General features: G+C 41.0%; 1 pseudogene; it reads right to left on the bottom strand.

Moving 5' to 3' along the window:
* Window positions 1-244: 244 nt before the first annotated feature.
* On the bottom strand, window positions 245-2,594 carry LOC148687291 (uncharacterized; annotated as a pseudogene).
* Between the last annotated feature and the right edge of the window lie 13,589 nt (window positions 2,595-16,183).

Genomic DNA, 16,183 nt, shown 5'->3' with positions numbered 1-16,183 from the left:
CCTTACAATTTAACATACAGTCCTCACTAGACTAATTCGTTCCACGGGTCAATTCGATAGGAATGCATTGAAAATCAATTAATGCATTCCTATGGGCAAAAATGGTCACAACAAAGCCAAATTTGGTTTTCAAAGTGTTTATAAAGTGCACTTTAAAGGCATACATACTGCACAGAGCATGTCAAAAATTTAAAGTGCAAAACTTCAACTTTATAAACATGACAGAAAAAGATTGAAAAAAACCCAGCAAACATGACGCAGCACCTACCCAGAGCTACGGAGAGCCTCTCTGGGGATGGCATGAATGCTGTTCAACTGGTAGAACTGGTAGAAGGCGCTGTAGAGCAGGCAGCGACGGTCTCAGGCTGGCTAGCCTCAGGAGCAGCAGGTTCCTGTTCCACTCTTGGCTTCTTCATGATGAACCTGTCCATGGACTGCTGCTTCTGCCGCCTTTTCAGCATCCCTCTGAAAGAGGACATGATCCTTGTGTCAAATGTGTTCACAAGACACGACCGGGGAGAGGAGAAGGTGGAAGAGGAATGGAAGAAATTTAGAATTTATTATAAAAAATATTGTAGAATTGATGTTTGAGTAGAATTAGAAGCGATTGTGAAGTTGCAGGGGTTTTTTAAAATAAGTGAGATATAAATGGAAAAAAGGTTAGAATGTTACATTGAGTTGCAAAATTGAGAAATGATGTTGTAATAGCAATTAGGTTTGGAAAATAGAATTAGAATCTGCTAAGAATGTTATCAATGAACCGCTAGAAGGGGGACTCGGGGAAGTCCCCTATACACGTAGAAATTCTTGTTTCTTTTTAATTTTCTTTCTTTATTCTTATTCTGTTTTTTTCTTTTTTAAGTATGGATGTTATAACAATGTATAATCACATGGATGTTATGGTTCTTTTCTTTAAAAAATTAATAAAAAATATCTTTTTTAAAAAAAATATATGTGTTCACAAGGTCACGTGCCAGACTCTTGTCTGGGTGGTGGCGGCGTGCAAAACTCTGCACGTTTTCCCACTGTTGGCAGATGTCCTTCAGTTCCGTGGAGTGCCGCCTCTTCCGAAGGGGTCTGGGTCTGCTCCAGCGTAGCCTCTGAATGCAGTTCAACCAGCTCCTGGGTGCTCAGCTCCTGGTCGTGCTCGTGCTCCTCCACCAGCTCGCAGATGTCCTCCGCTGTGACCTCAAGGCCAATGTCCCTCCCCAACGAAACAATGTCCTTCAGCACTGTTGTCTCTGGTGCAGGCGCAGAAGCATCAGAGTCACTTCTTGCCACACAGTCTGACCACAGCTGGCGCCAAGTGGAATTCAGGACTCTCTGGCTGACCCTATCCCAGGCCGTGGCGATCATCTTGACGCAGCTGGCGATGTCCAAGTGGTTTTTCCAGAAACCGCGCAGGGTGAGGTTGGTGCTATCGGTCACCTCGAAGCAGTGCCTGAAAAGCTCCTTGGTGTAGAGCTTCTTGAAATTGGCGATGACTTGCTGATCCATTGGCTGCAGTATTGGGGTGGTGTTAGGTGGCAGGAACATGATCTTTATGAAGGCAGAAGTCCGGCAGCAAGTCGTCCTCAAGGCCTGGAGGATGAGCAGGAGCATTGTCCATGAGAAGCATGGCCTTCAGCGGCAGGTCGTTGTCCAACAGGTACTGCTTGACAGCAGGGCCAAAAAACCAGATTGACCCACTCCACAAAGAGGACACGTGTGACCCAAGCCTTGCTGTTGGATCGCCACAACACTCTCAGCTGGCCTTTGTCGATATTGTGTTTCTTGAAGGCCCGTGGGTTCTCGGAGTGGTACACCAGCATGGGCTTGATCTTGAGGTCACCGCTGGCATTGGCACAGAAGAGGAGGGTCATGGGCTTGTGACCAGGCAGCTTGGCCTCCTCTTCAGTGAGGAAGGTTCTTTGGGGCATCCTCTTTCAAAACAGCCCGGACTCGTCGCAGTTGAAGACCTGCTGTGGAAGGTAGCCCTGCTCAGCCACGACCTGAAGGAACTCTGAGGCAAACTCCTCAGCCGCAGGAACATCAGAACTGGCCGCCTCTCCATGCCTGACCACGCTGGGAACTCCGGATCTGGTTTTGAATGTTTCAAACCAGCCTCTGCTCGCCTTGAAGACTTCTGGTGTAGCATCTGAGGATCCTGGCTGTTGCTGGACGAGGTCTGCGTGCAAGGCCTTGGCCTTCTCGCAAATGACAGCCTCGGTCACTGTGTCCCCTGCACGCTGCTTCTCTTGCATCCAGACGAGCAGCAACTTCTCGACCTCCTCAAGAACAGCTGGCCGGTTCGGCATGATGTGGTGACTCCCTTCAGGATGGTCCCAATGGTGGATGGATTCTTCCCGTACTCCCTGGCGAGGTCTGTCACTCGCATGCCTTTGTATGTTTTTGATAGCAAAGGCGAATATGTAACAATCCACCGGTTATCTACTTTGATGTCACCGTTTTGCATTTGTATGGTTGCTAATTTACCGCCAACTTCTGCTGAAATGAATAGGTCTGGGGGACCGTAGTGACGGACATATGCAATTGCATCTTGAGTGTACTCATGCATATGGCGTGGACTGCCTGTATATGAAGATGGCAAAATTGTTAGTTGTGACGACCCGTGTCCCACTCTACCTTACTATCACTGCGACACAGGAATCCAGAGGGGAAAACACCCACCCTCTTCTCCTGACGCCTCAAAAATAAACCCCTTTTACTAATGGGTTTCTTAGTAAGGAGAACCTTCCAGCTTGCGTGACCTGGTACCTTAAGAAACTCTAGGCTGTCCCACGGAATAACCTCTTGCCTCCAGTAAAGGGTCTCCCTCAGTTGGATTCCCCACTGTAGAAGTTTGCCCTATGCACTCTGGCAACTTCTTGGCACCTCAGGTTACCCTTCTAAGCCTCCTCCGTGTAACTCCAGGACACAAACTGCCACCTCCCTGCCTGAGGTGAGTTTTGCCCTCTCTTGAGTCACCCCGGCTGTGAGTCCTGGTACCTCGCTGGAAAAATAAAGACGGACCTTTTTTTGGCAAAAACAGAGATGAAGTTTTATTGTGTTAAAAACATAAGTGTTTCTTTAACGTGTCATTTATTAATTAGCTTTGTTCCAGTTGTACAAAATAAACTCAGTCAAACATTTAACTTTAAGTTTTCCTAGCCTCTTCACTGTCTTCAAACAAGCCACCTCATAACACCACACCACACCTTCCTCCCTCTCCCTCCTCACTGACCAAACCGACTCTCCCTCCTTTTTTAAACCGGGCACAGTCCCGCCCCCATCAGAGTTCTAAGTCAGTCAGGCTGGAGGTGGGTTAACTCTTTGCCAGCCGGGCAGAAATAAACATTTTAAAAGTGCTTCAATTTGTCACATTAGTCTTCCAACGTTACTTGTGTTACCGTCATTTACAACTGCGTCTCTCAAATGAACATATTCTTCAGAGCAAAGCTGAATATCAAACGTTCTGTTTCAATTTTTGCATACATATCTACGATGTATTGGTGAAACAACTGACTGCATTTCAAAATGTGATTGTCTTCATTCTCTCAAATCATTAATCGGTATGAATAATAGTTCATTGCGCTGCATTTGTTAAAAGCTTAGGGTGAGGTCTTGATGCTCCAGAGTTGGGGTTCCCTGCGAGTTGGTCCACAATGCAACACAGAAAAGGTGCAAACAAACAAGCACACAAATTTTCTAATTATATATTTAACACTAAAAAGCGGATCAAAACAGTTTCCAACAGGGGAAAAATAACAGGCTGCAGTATCTCCTACAGCCATAATTGTTAAAAGCTTAGGGTGAGGTCTTGATGAGATAACATTGAAATTTTGTAGATTTTGAAGAAGATATTCTTAAACAATAATCAAGTGCTTGTTTTAAATACCTGAAAACACGTTTTAAACCCTTCCATGCATTTTCAGTAGGACATCTTACTAATCTACTAAGCATTCCAATTGCATAACTCAAATCTGGTCTGCTCCACAATGAAATGTATATTAAACTTCCAACTATAGGATTTACTGGTTCTGTGCATTCTTCTTCATTCTTGAAAAACCTTACCTCCACTGGGGTTTTTACTCCCTTACAATTTAACATACTGTTTCTTTCTAATAAATCTATTATTATTATTATTATTTTTAATAAACTTTATTGAGATTAAAATACACAAGCACACAGAAAAGATACCAAATGAAAAACACACATTAAAAATACAAAGAAAATAGAAAAAAAACAAAAAAAACAAAAAAACAAAAACACAAACAAATACATATATAAATACAAAAAAAGAGCCTAACGATGTCTAAATAACAATAAATCGTAATTCAAATACAAATTAGAATTAAATCATATCATAACAAAAATTATAACGTAACGTAAAACATAACACGAAATTAATATCAAAACTTAAATCTAAAATAGAATCAAAATCTATATTCTGATGTGTAATTTGAATGTAAATTAGCCCATATATCAATACCTGTATCTTCTTGTAATGCTTATAATACTTATATTCCATAAATTCCTATGTACACACAATATTCATACATAATCCCCCTTCACCTACTAACCGACTTCCGCTTGTCCTCTTCCCGGGTTAATAGCTTAATATTTATTGCATTGTTTCTTTTGTTTTTTTTTTGAATTCACTCTTTGCGAGGTGTTAAAAGCAAATCCAAGTTTTTATCATGGGGCACTGTTTTTTAAGATATTCTCCAAATTTCCTCCAATTTTTCACCGATTTTTCCCAGCTCCCTCCCCTTATTACATTTGTTAGTCTATCCAATTCTATATACCCTAATAATTTTTCCTGCCATTCTTTAATGTTGGGAGTTTCTTCCTTTTTCCAATACTTCGCCAATAGAATTCTTGCAGCTGCCGTTGCGTATGAACATATTTTCTCATCCTGTTTTTTAATTTCCTCTCCCAACATCCCTAGTAGAAAAAAATCCGGGTTTTTTTTAATGTTATATTTACATATCTTTTTCAATTCCTCCAAAATTGCATTCCAAAATATTTTAATCTTATCACAGTGCCACCATATATGCACAAATGTCCCTACCTCTCTTTTGCATCTCCAACAGAGATTATCATGGGTTTTATACATTTTTTTAATTTTAACCGGTGTGAGATACCACTTATAAAACATCTTAACCATGTTTTCCCTGATCGTTTCTGACGCCGTGAATCTCCACGAATATTTCCAAAGTTTTTCCCAACTCTCCATTAGGATTGGTTTCCCCAGATCTATCGCCCAGTTAATCATTGTTTCCTTTACGGATTCATCCTTTAAATCCCACTCCAATAATACTTTGTACATCCTGTTTATAACTTTCCGATCCCCTTGCAACAAGTTAACTTCTAATAATGATGGTTCATTCTGGAAGCCGTTTTTGAAATAGTCCTCTTTAAATCTGCTATTTATCTGACAATACTGCAGCCACCCTGTTAAATGTTGTTTTACTTCTTCATATTTTTTCAATCTGAGTTTACCTTCCTGTTCTTGCAGTAAATCTGTATATCTCCCCCATTTCCCGTTTGAATTTACCTTCTTGATTGTAATTATTTCAATTGGTGATGCCCAATTCGGCGTTTTGGGTTCCAGCAGCCTTCTATAACATTCCCAGGTCTTTAAAAGGGATTTTTTGATTAAATGGCTGTTGAACCCTTTATGAACTCTTACCTTCCCATCTATTAAATAAGCGTGCCAGCCGAATTTATTGTCAATTCCTTCCAAGTCTAATAATTCATGGTCTTTTAAGGTTATCCAATCTTTTAACCATAAAAAACTTGCCGCATCGTGATACAATTTAAGATTTGGCAAGGCTAGCCCCCCTCTTTCTTTAGAATCCGTTAATAATTTATGTTTTATCCTAGCTGTTTTATTGCTCCAAATAAATTTCGTCAAATCCGATTTCCATTGTTTAAATATGTTATTCCCCGTACCCAATATCGGTAACATTTGAAACAAGAAAAGCATTCGCGGCAAGACGTTCATTTTAACTACAGCCACTTTACCTAATAACGTCAAATTTAATTTGTTCCAATTTTCCAAATCCCTCTTGACTTCTTTCCAAACTTTAATATAATTATCTTTAACCAAATTGTTTGTATTATTTGTTATCCATATTCCCAGATATTTAGTCTTCTTTACTACCTCCAATCCTGTTATTTCTTGTAATTGCCTATCTTCCTCTTTTGTCATATTCTTGGTTAGCAAATTTGTCTTTTTCATATTTATATCCAATCCTGCTAATTCACCAAATTTTCTAATTTTTTCTATAGTTTTTGGGATGCTCTCTAATGGATCTTCCACAGTGACTATGACGTCATCCGCGAACGCCTTAACCTTGTGTATATCTTTGCCAATTTTTATGCCTTTTATCCTAGTTTCTTCCCTTAGATTTTTCAACAAAAACTCCAGACATAAAATGAATAATAGCGGGGATAATGGGCAGCCCTGCCTCGTCCCCCTCCGTATATGAATTCCCTCAGATATTTCACTATTTATTATTAGCTTGGCACTTTGTGATTTATAAATTGCCTCGATTCCTTTTATAATTTTCTCTCCAAATCCCAACCTTATAATACACCTCTTCATAAATGTCCATGAAATTTTATCAAAGGCTTTCTCCGCATCCAACATCAGAAAGGCAACCTTTTTATTAAACCTCAAGCCTAAATGTTCTAAGATGTTGATGATATTCCTGATGTTATTATGCATAAATCTTTCTGGGAGAAATCCTGTTTGGTCTTTATTTATCATATTCTTCAATACTTTTTTCATTCTATTGGCTATCAGGTCTGCAAAGATCTTATAATCATTATTTAATAATGAAATGGGCCGGAAGTTTTGTATTTGATTTTTGTCCGAGTTCTGCTTTGGGATGAGAGCTATGTATGCTTCTTCCCATGTCTTCGGGATTGTTCCTTTTTCTAAAATTTCATTTAATAATTTATGCAGGGGGTCAGTCAATACTGCTATAAATGTTTTGTAGAATATTGCCGAGATTCCATCTGTCCCTGGGGATTTGCCGGATTTCATTCTTTTAATTGTTCCTTGTATCTCCTCCTTTGTTATTTGTTCATTTAATAATTTCACTCCCCTCTCATCAACTTTTAATATATCTGTGTTTTTAATATATTCATCAATTTTAGTTTGATCTGGCTTTCCTTCCTTGTATAAATTGGCGTAAAATTGTACAAAGTATTTTGCAATTTCTTTTGGGTCTTCTATTATTTTCCCTTTCTTTATTATTTTATCTATCGTCCTTTCTTTTTGTTTTTTCTTTAATTGCCAGGCTAGGTATTTTCCTGCCTTGTTGGAATGCTCAAAACTCTTTTGTTTCAAATATCTTATTTTCCTTTCTATTTCATCATCTAAAATCATAGAGACTTGACTTTGTAATACTTTAATGTTCCTTTTCATATCCTCTTTGTCTTTACTCCTCGTATTCTCTAATTCTCTCTCATTCTTCCTAATTTCTTTCAAAAGATTTTCTAATTTCTTCTCTCTCTCTTTCTTTTTCCAACTATTTTGACTAATGAAGAACCCTCTGAAGACAGCCTTCCCAGCATCCCAAACTGTGTTTAAATTATTTTCTTGATTCAAATTTATCTGAAAAAATTCTCTTATTGTCTCCTCTGCTTTCTTAACTATCCTTTCATCTTCCAATAAAAATTCACTTAGCTTCCACCTTTTAATGCATTTCTCTGCGCCAATTATTTCCATCTCTATTGGGTTGTGGTCCGATATTGTTTTGGGCGAAATTTCTACTTTTTTACATCTTAACATCAAATCCTTAGTCGCCCAGATCATGTCTATTCTACTTTCTGAATCTTGGGGATACGAGTAAAATGTAAATTCTCTTTGGGTGGGGTGTTTACGCCTCCATACATCTTGCAAATCCAGATTGTCTATTAATTGAAAAAAGGATTCTGGGAGACGCCCCTCTTTTTTGTTTTTCCTCTCTTTGTTCACCTTATCCAGTTCGGTGGATATTACCCCATTTAAATCCCCCATAAGAATAATTTTTTGGTCACTATATTCTAACATCACATTCTCCAATCTCTGGTAAAATTTTGACTTATTCTGATTAGGCGCATAAATCCCTACTAAAATTATTTTCTCTAATTTATTTTTGATTTTTAGGATCATAATTCTTCCTTCATTATCTTTATATAGTTGTTCTGGGTTTAATTTGGGGTTAATGTAAAATACTACACCCCTTTTCTTATTTGCGTCTGAGGATATAAATTCCAATCCTAATTTCTTATTCACCAATAATCTGCGGTGTTTCTTTGCTATATGCGTCTCCTGCAGGCATATTATATCTGATTTCATTTTTATCAGCAGGCGCTCCAATCTATTTCTCTTTAATTTGCTATTTAATCCGTTCACGTTCCAAGAGGTAAGTCTTAAATCCATTTTCCGCACTTTCCAATCTTAATCTCCCTGACACCAAATATACTTTATACCAATTACCTTTATTCTTTCTCTACATACAACAAAATCTACAATAAAATTACTTTCTCAGTAAACACATCATCAGAAAAAAGATAATATTCACAAGAAAAGAAACATACAAAAAAGAAATAATCTAAATAAAACAACACGAAATTACCAAAATTACCATAACCAACCACTCATTATCTAAAATCTTCCTTTCTCATATCATTTTGCTCACTCTCCTGACTAGCTTTGGGTTATAGATCAAGTGTAGAACATCTATCCTCTTCCTTCCCTATCGTAATTATTTATTTATTCTTAATCTAATCTTCTTCTTCACTTTCCGATTTTCCTTTCTTCTTCTTTTTCTCCACAACCTCCCCCCCCCCAACGCACTAGCATATTTTCTCCAGAACTTTTCCACCTGTGATTCTGTCGTATATTTCCTCTTAACCTGCTTGTATGTGAAGGTTATCCCTTCAGGAAACTCCCATTTATAGTAAATGTTATTCCTCTGCAGAGCATCTGCTAATAATTTGTATTTCGACCTTTTCCTCAAAAGTCTTGGTGGAATTTCCCTCATAATGACAATGTCTCTGTCCTCTATCCTCAGCTTTTGTGTTTTTTTGTGCTGCATTATTTTGTCTCTTAATATTCTAGAGTTCAAAAAGACTAGACAGTCATTTGGCCAGTTGCCAGCTTTTGCCTGTTTCGTTCTTAGTCTGAAAGCTCTGTCTACACATATAGACACATCCTCTTCTTGTAACTCCATCCACTTTGCAACTTCCTTAATTATGGTGTCTTCCACATTTTCCTCTGGGTTCTCTTTCAGACCTCTAAACCTCAATGTCAAATCATTTTGTTTAAGTTCATGCATCGCAATTGTATCCCAGGTGGCCTCTTGCATATCCTTTAATTTCTGCATTTCTTCTCTTATTCTTTCTTGGGCCCTTTTCAGTTCTCTCTGCTCCTCTGCATGTTTTTTAGCTGTTTCCTCTTGTTTGCTCATTTTGGTTGACAGGCTCTGGGTGACTTCTTCTATCCCTTTATTTTTCTCTTGCAGCTCCTCATATTGTTTGTTCAGGTCAATTATTGCTTTCGAATTTTCCTCAATTCTTTTCAAGTTTTGTTCAATTTTGTTTCCCATATTATCTAACTTCTCGTTCATAGAGTCCATTTTCTCATTAATCTCTGCTTTCATTCCTAGAATTAATTCCCTTATATCCATTGGTTCGGTATCTGCGTTTGATTGACGCCTTTGTTGACCTGCTACAGCCGGCGTTGCCTGATTTTCAAGCCTTTTCTTCATGTTGATTTTTATATTTTGGGAGTATTGTGCCCAATTAAATTGGATTAGACCTTCCAATTTTCCCACTTCTGAGGTGGAGCTAATTGTCTCTTTTGGGGGGGGGGTTGGGCATCTATTTTTAAGCTTGCATAATGAATAGAGGCTGTGCAAAGGGGGAAAGTCTTATTATAAGAGTTGCCACGTTGAGAGGGGTATTAGGGTCTATTGTCTGTTCTATTTTACGCCCTTTAGTTGCACTTTCTTAGTCTTTATATTGATCGCCACCAGGTGTCGCTGTGCCTTTGTTAATGTCTTTGCTTATGGGGCTTCTCTCTCACTCCTTAGCCCTTCACTCTTCTTCCCGTTCTTAGTACTCAGTTGTTTCCGGTTGGCCGTGATTCAGCGCATTGCTGTCGCCATTTTGGGCTTCTGTAATTGCCAGACCTTTCCCCCCTTTTGCCGATTTTCTTTTCTAGTGGTCTACCTCTCTGTCTAGTCTCCTCCTCCCCTTGATCTCTCCCAGCTCTCAAGTTAGTTTAATAAGTTGGTACAATTGCGTTCTGGGGTTTCTCCTCCGGGTTTTGTGTTCTACCCTTCTTCACCGCCAATCCACTTTCCGTCAATGAGAGTCACTTTTTTAAAAAAAAAAAAAGGGAAAAGATACTTTTCCTTCCTTCCCTCGGGACCGGGAACACCCCCACTCCTTTCTCCCTTACACGACTTACGACTTACTTTTTCCAGCTCGCTCTCCGGTGTTTCCTTGTTGCTTCCTTGGCTGATCGTTAGTCGCTAGTCTCCAGTCGCTCCGCCTCGTCCTTTCCCCAAAACATTTTATGGGTACCTCCAGACCAGGCGTTGGGGGGGGTCGTCCCTTATTTCTCTGTTCCTTGGATTCCTTTTTTGTTCCTAAGTTTCTTTGTCTCACTCCCCGCGTTTCTCGCTACAATGTTGCAACCTCCGGGAGCTCAGGCAAGCCCTTTTCTTTGTTCCCGTCGCTATTCTCAAGCGTTCCCCGATAGAAGCACAGGCTAAGGTAAGTCTTCCGGGTTGGTCGCGGTCTAGTCAAGACGTGGGTCGAAAAGGTGGGAGCATAATCTCGCTGATTTGGCCCTTTTGTAGGGGGCTTATAGACTCTCTGAGGGCAACGGAGGGTCGGAACCCTCGAAGGAAACTTTCGGGGTACGAAGGGAGGAAAGCGGCGCGGAAAACGGGGCTAGAAAACAGACTAAGAACTGATTGAGTAAACCTGGAGGCCCTCGCGCATTCCGAATCCCCTACCCCCCTATAAATGGCCTCGAGAGAGACTCAACCTAGCGACAGCTACAACATCGAAGACAATAACTAAAGAGCAAGGCTTAGTTCCTTTTTTAGAAAATAAATCTATTATTTTATCTTTTTGACTCAACAAAAAACTTCCATCATTTGTCTTTTGAATTTCCAGACCAAGGTAATTTTTAACTGTACCCAAATCTCTTAATTTAAATTCTTTTCTTAGTTCTGCAAAATTTTTCACTTGTTTATCACTTTTTGTAGCATGAAGCAAATCATCAACATAAGATAGACAAAACTCTAGTTTATCATTCTTTCCTTTGATGTACAAGCAATTATCAGCTAAGCTTCTTTTAAAACCAATATTTTTGAGAACATTGTTAAGATACTCTTTCCAATTTCTAGCTGATTGGTTTGAGTCCATAGATTGCTTTATGTAACCTGTATACTGAGTTTTGTTCACCTGATTCAAAACCTGGTGCTTGATTCATAAAAATTTCTTCATGGAGATCTGCATTGAGGTAAGCTGTTTACACATCAAAATGATTTACTTCAAACCCACATTGTGCTGCAGTAGCTAGCAATAAACGTACACTTTCACTCCTTGCAGTAGGAGAAAAAGTTTCATCAAAACCTTCACCTTTCCTTTGCATAAAACCTCATGCTACCAGTTGTGAAGGGACGAGTCTCTTAACACCCAGACAGTAGTTCCCACTGTTCTTTCAGCAAAAGTGGGATGAAAACCTCCAGTTTCATCAAAAGATAGGGCTTGGCTTTAGGTTACCTCAGGGCACTTTATCTAAAGCCCCTCACCACCTTGCCACCAGTGGGGTTTCCCCTCTCATGGATCCCTACTGCTCTGGTTAGCCTTTCGCTCGGGCAACTTCATGGCTTTCTTGGCTTCACTGACCAGCCCTTAGTATGTCAGAAGTACTTTGAACTAGCTTCCTTTCCTGACCCCAGGGAAGCTTGGTTCTCTTCTTAGTCACACAACTGGAGGGAACTGACACACTGCTGGAGTCAATTAGCTTTTAGGCACATTTTTAACTTTATTTATTAACTTGAGAACATGGATTTCACTCGGAGATTTTGTTTTTAAACACAGTCTAGTTCCACCTCCTGGAGAACTGCCTATCATTGGAGGGATAGTTTAACCCTCAATGCACCGGAATCCTCAGCAAGCACTAATCCGCCACACCAGCATTGCTTTGTATGGCTCTTAAAAGTATTTCAATGGGAAGTTTGGGGCTGCATTTGGCTGACGAGATGGTCGATATCTGGTTCCATATTAGTCAGTGCTATTCGTAGCAAGTGATGCAAGTATTCATCTGTTAGTCTGGATCTAGTTGGAGATTTCAGGTGTTTCATTCTTGAAAAATTCTGCTCACAGACATATGTGCTGCCAAAGATGGTTGCAAATCTGAGTGCGTGGTTCCTGAGATTCAGATATGTCTTGGAGAGATGCATAGAAATTTGTGAGGCTGCTTGATCCGAATGCTTCTCTCAGAGTCACAAGTCTGTGGTTCAGCCAATTGGAAAATTGGATCAGCAGTTTCAATGTCCACAGAAAATGGGTTCCGGAAAAGATGTATGTCCATAGCTGCCAAGTACCCCGTATTCCCCAGGAAACCCCTGTTTTTCCTTACCATTTCCCGGCGGTCTCCCGTTTAAGCTCCTCTCCCATAAATCTGTATGCCACAGCAGCAGCTAGGATCAGGGGCGTAGCCAGGATCAAAACTGGGGGGGGGGCAAGCCATGGTCGTTCAGGGGCGGGGGCCCAAAGTGGGAACGTGGGCGGGGCTACAGGGCCAGCTGGCCTGATGACATCGTGGCGGCGGCGGCCACCTTGTGCTTCTGGGGCTGGCAGCATTGGCGGCTACCCTGCTTGGCTGGAGAGGACGGGAGGGTCGGGCAGGCGAGAGGGGGTGACAGGGCGGGCGAGGGCGAGGCAAGGCACGGCCGCAGACACGATGGCTCCAAGGCGTTGCTGCATATCAGCATAATATTTCAACCATGTTGTGGGTTCAAGCCCCACCTTAGGAAAAAATTCCTGCATTGCAGGGGGTTGGACTAGATGACCCTTGTGGTCCCTTCCAACTACAATTCTATGATTCTATTGATATATAGCCATAGCATATGCATCATTCTGCTTTCTTGAATTGTCCTACTCCTAGGCATAGCAGCCAACTCCTAGAGGCCTAGGTGCATCTCCCCCCCCCAATTACTGGTAAATACAGTGGTACCTCGGGTTACGAACGCGATCCATTTCGGGTCGCAGTTCGTAACCCGAAAAGTTCGTAACCCGAAAAGGTTTTCGCTATTTTTGCGTTTTGCGCATGCGCAAAGGCATGTGACGCTTCTGCGCACGCGCGCGGGGCAAAAATACTTACGGGTTTGCGAAGTTCGTAACCCGAGGTGTTCGCAACCCGAGGTACGACTGTACTGTATTTTAAAGAGTCACCCCCCCCATGTTGATGGGCTTTCTATGTGGGGCTTTTCTGCCCCCCCCCCGTATTTTATTAAGGATGGAAGAGGGAAGGAAGGAAGAAATAGAGAGAGGGATAACTCATATTTGTGGGTGCCTCTGGGTGATGCTGTGATGCTGGAACTCTGCAGTAAGAGGACGGGAGGGTCGGGCAGGCGAGAGGGGGTGGCAGGGCGGACGAGGGCGAGGGAAGGCACGGCCGCAGTCACGACAGCTCCGAGGCATTGCTGCATATCAGCATAATATTTCAACCATGTTGTGGGTTCAAGCCCCACCTTGGGAAAAAGATCCTGCATTGCAGGGGATTGGACTAGATGACCCTTGTGGTCCCTTCCGACTACAATTCCATGATTCTATTGATATATTACCATAGCATATGCATCAATCTGCTTTCTTGAATTGTCCTAGGCATAGCAGCCAACTCCTAGAGGCCTAGGTGCCGCCTCCCCCCCCCCCAATTACTGATAAATACTGTATTTAAAAGAGTCATCCCCCCCATGTTGATGGGCTTTCTATGTGGGGCTTATCTGCCCCCCCCCCCAGTATTAAGGACGGAAGAGGGAGGGAAGGAAGGAAGAAATAGAGGGATAACTCACATTTGTGGGTGCCTCTGGGTGACGTGACGCTGTGATGCTGGAACTCTGCAGCAAGAGGAAGATACTGGTACATCCAGATCACTGGATGTCTGTGTTAGATCACTGCTAGATCACTGGCACTCCTAAAAAAAGCTCACCCAAAATTTTCCTCCTCCCTAAAAAAGCTGAACTATGACCTGAAGCCCTAAACAAAAATGGGCCTCCCTTCCTCCTAAAAGAAGCTCAACAAGTTTGACCTAAACTCAAAAAAAACAGGACTTTCCTTCCTTAAAAAAACCCAACAGCTTTGACCTGAACCCCCCAAAAGGGGGTAGATCACTCCCAGTTTTTAACTCTGTGAGTAGATCAGAGTCTCTTGGGAGGTGGACACCCCTGATTTACAGTATACAGATGCAGGAGGAGGGGCAGACTGGAACACCTCTGCTTTTTATAAACATCACTGTGTCTATCAAAAGCTACAGCCCCCCCTTTCTTATTCATTTCCTTTTAGCCTTGCAGAGCCACCTTAGTCAATGCACCCTCATTAAATCGCCAATAGAACTCTTAATGCGATCCCTGAATGCTCATTAACAACTACCACTGAAGAACAATAGGGTGAATTGGTCAGCTATCAAACCTTGCCTGAAGGGATTTTCTGCTCCATTGTCTTAACTGCTTAAGTACCGGTAGCCACTTTGCTTTATTTATTTGATGTGTTTTTGTTACAGCTGTGTTCCCGCCCCCCCCAGCAAGTGGAGAGCTGCTCTCACAAAAGCAAAGCCCTTTCCACTTCAGTTTTTGGAGGGGAAAAGTGCTGGTTATGGTCTGTAAAATACAATATTTTTTTGCTTCGGGGGGGGAGCTGCCCCCCCTGCCTACGCCCATGGCTAGGATTGTATTAGCAAGAAACTGGAAATCCGAAGATCTACCGACCGTGGATGACTGGCAGATGAAGCTGATAGAATACATGGAACTGTCTGAACTGACTGGGAGAATCCGAGAACAGGGAAGCGAGATGGTGGAAGAAGATTGGAAGAAATTTAAAATTTATTTGGAAAAGAATTATAAGATTAAGAATAGATAATAAGGGAAACGGATGTACAAAGAGGCTGATGAAGCACTTAGATGTTGTAAGAAGGGAATAAGTTTAAATGGAGTATAGTTATTAAGATTTCTAGATCCAAATGATATTGGGAATGTGTGGTCAAAAAGGATCAAGAAAAATATTTATAGATAAGTATATTAGAAGAAGAAATGGGTTAAGAAGTAGAGAGTGCTATTATAGATTTAATTAGAAACATGGAAGGGGGGAAGGAGGAAGTCGACAGAGTAAGAAATTTATATGTTGGATAATTGTTAAAGAAACATTTATTCCTTTCTTTTTTTGTTTGTATTTTCTGTTTTTTCTATGTATTTTTTGTGTTTTTTGTAATAAGTCCATTGTTCATTGAAGACCCTGCACTCAGCGTCAACTTTTCTTTTTTTGGACATCATTTCCTAGGGATTGAAAATGGCTATTAGTACAATTAAAATGACTTTTTGCCATGGAAGCTCACAGGCAAAACACAGACCCCATCCAACAGATACAATACAAAGCACATGGAAATAGAATTTGCAAAGCATGCCATGCAGCATCACAGGCAAAACACAGACCCCATCCAGATCCAATATTTAGCAACAGTCCATATTTTAACACGTCTCGCAAAGTTGGTAATTCAGAAGGCAACATGTCTCTTCCACTTCCAATAAGATTGCTCATATGTGTGAATGTTCCCTGTCTTGTTCTCTTTGTAGTCATAGTGAAGCAGTTATCACTGGTTGTAGAAAGCAAAAAATATATCACATACCGTTGTATAATATTAATATTAATAGTACAGATGAGTACAATACATATATAAGAGAACTACAATATCTTGTCCACCCTTTGGAAAGCTTTCACTATGGCCCGGTTTCAAGCATTGCCAGCTGCATACCTGACCGGCAGATTCACAAAAATCCCAGTAGAGCTCCGTTTATGCCCTTGCTTCATTGAAAATTAAAGAGGATCTTGACGAAAGTCCCTCTCACTTTCAGTCTTATAACTCTGACCTCTCAATTATTAAAAGCACTAGCAGGGATTTCTGAGG

Source organism: Zootoca vivipara, chromosome Z1 (assembly GCF_965207765.1).
Source record: "Zootoca vivipara chromosome Z1, rZooViv2.hap1.1, whole genome shotgun sequence".
In the NCBI taxonomy this organism is placed as follows: Eukaryota; Metazoa; Chordata; class Lepidosauria; order Squamata; family Lacertidae; genus Zootoca; species Zootoca vivipara.
This window is presented reverse-complemented; position numbering and strand designations above follow the sequence as displayed.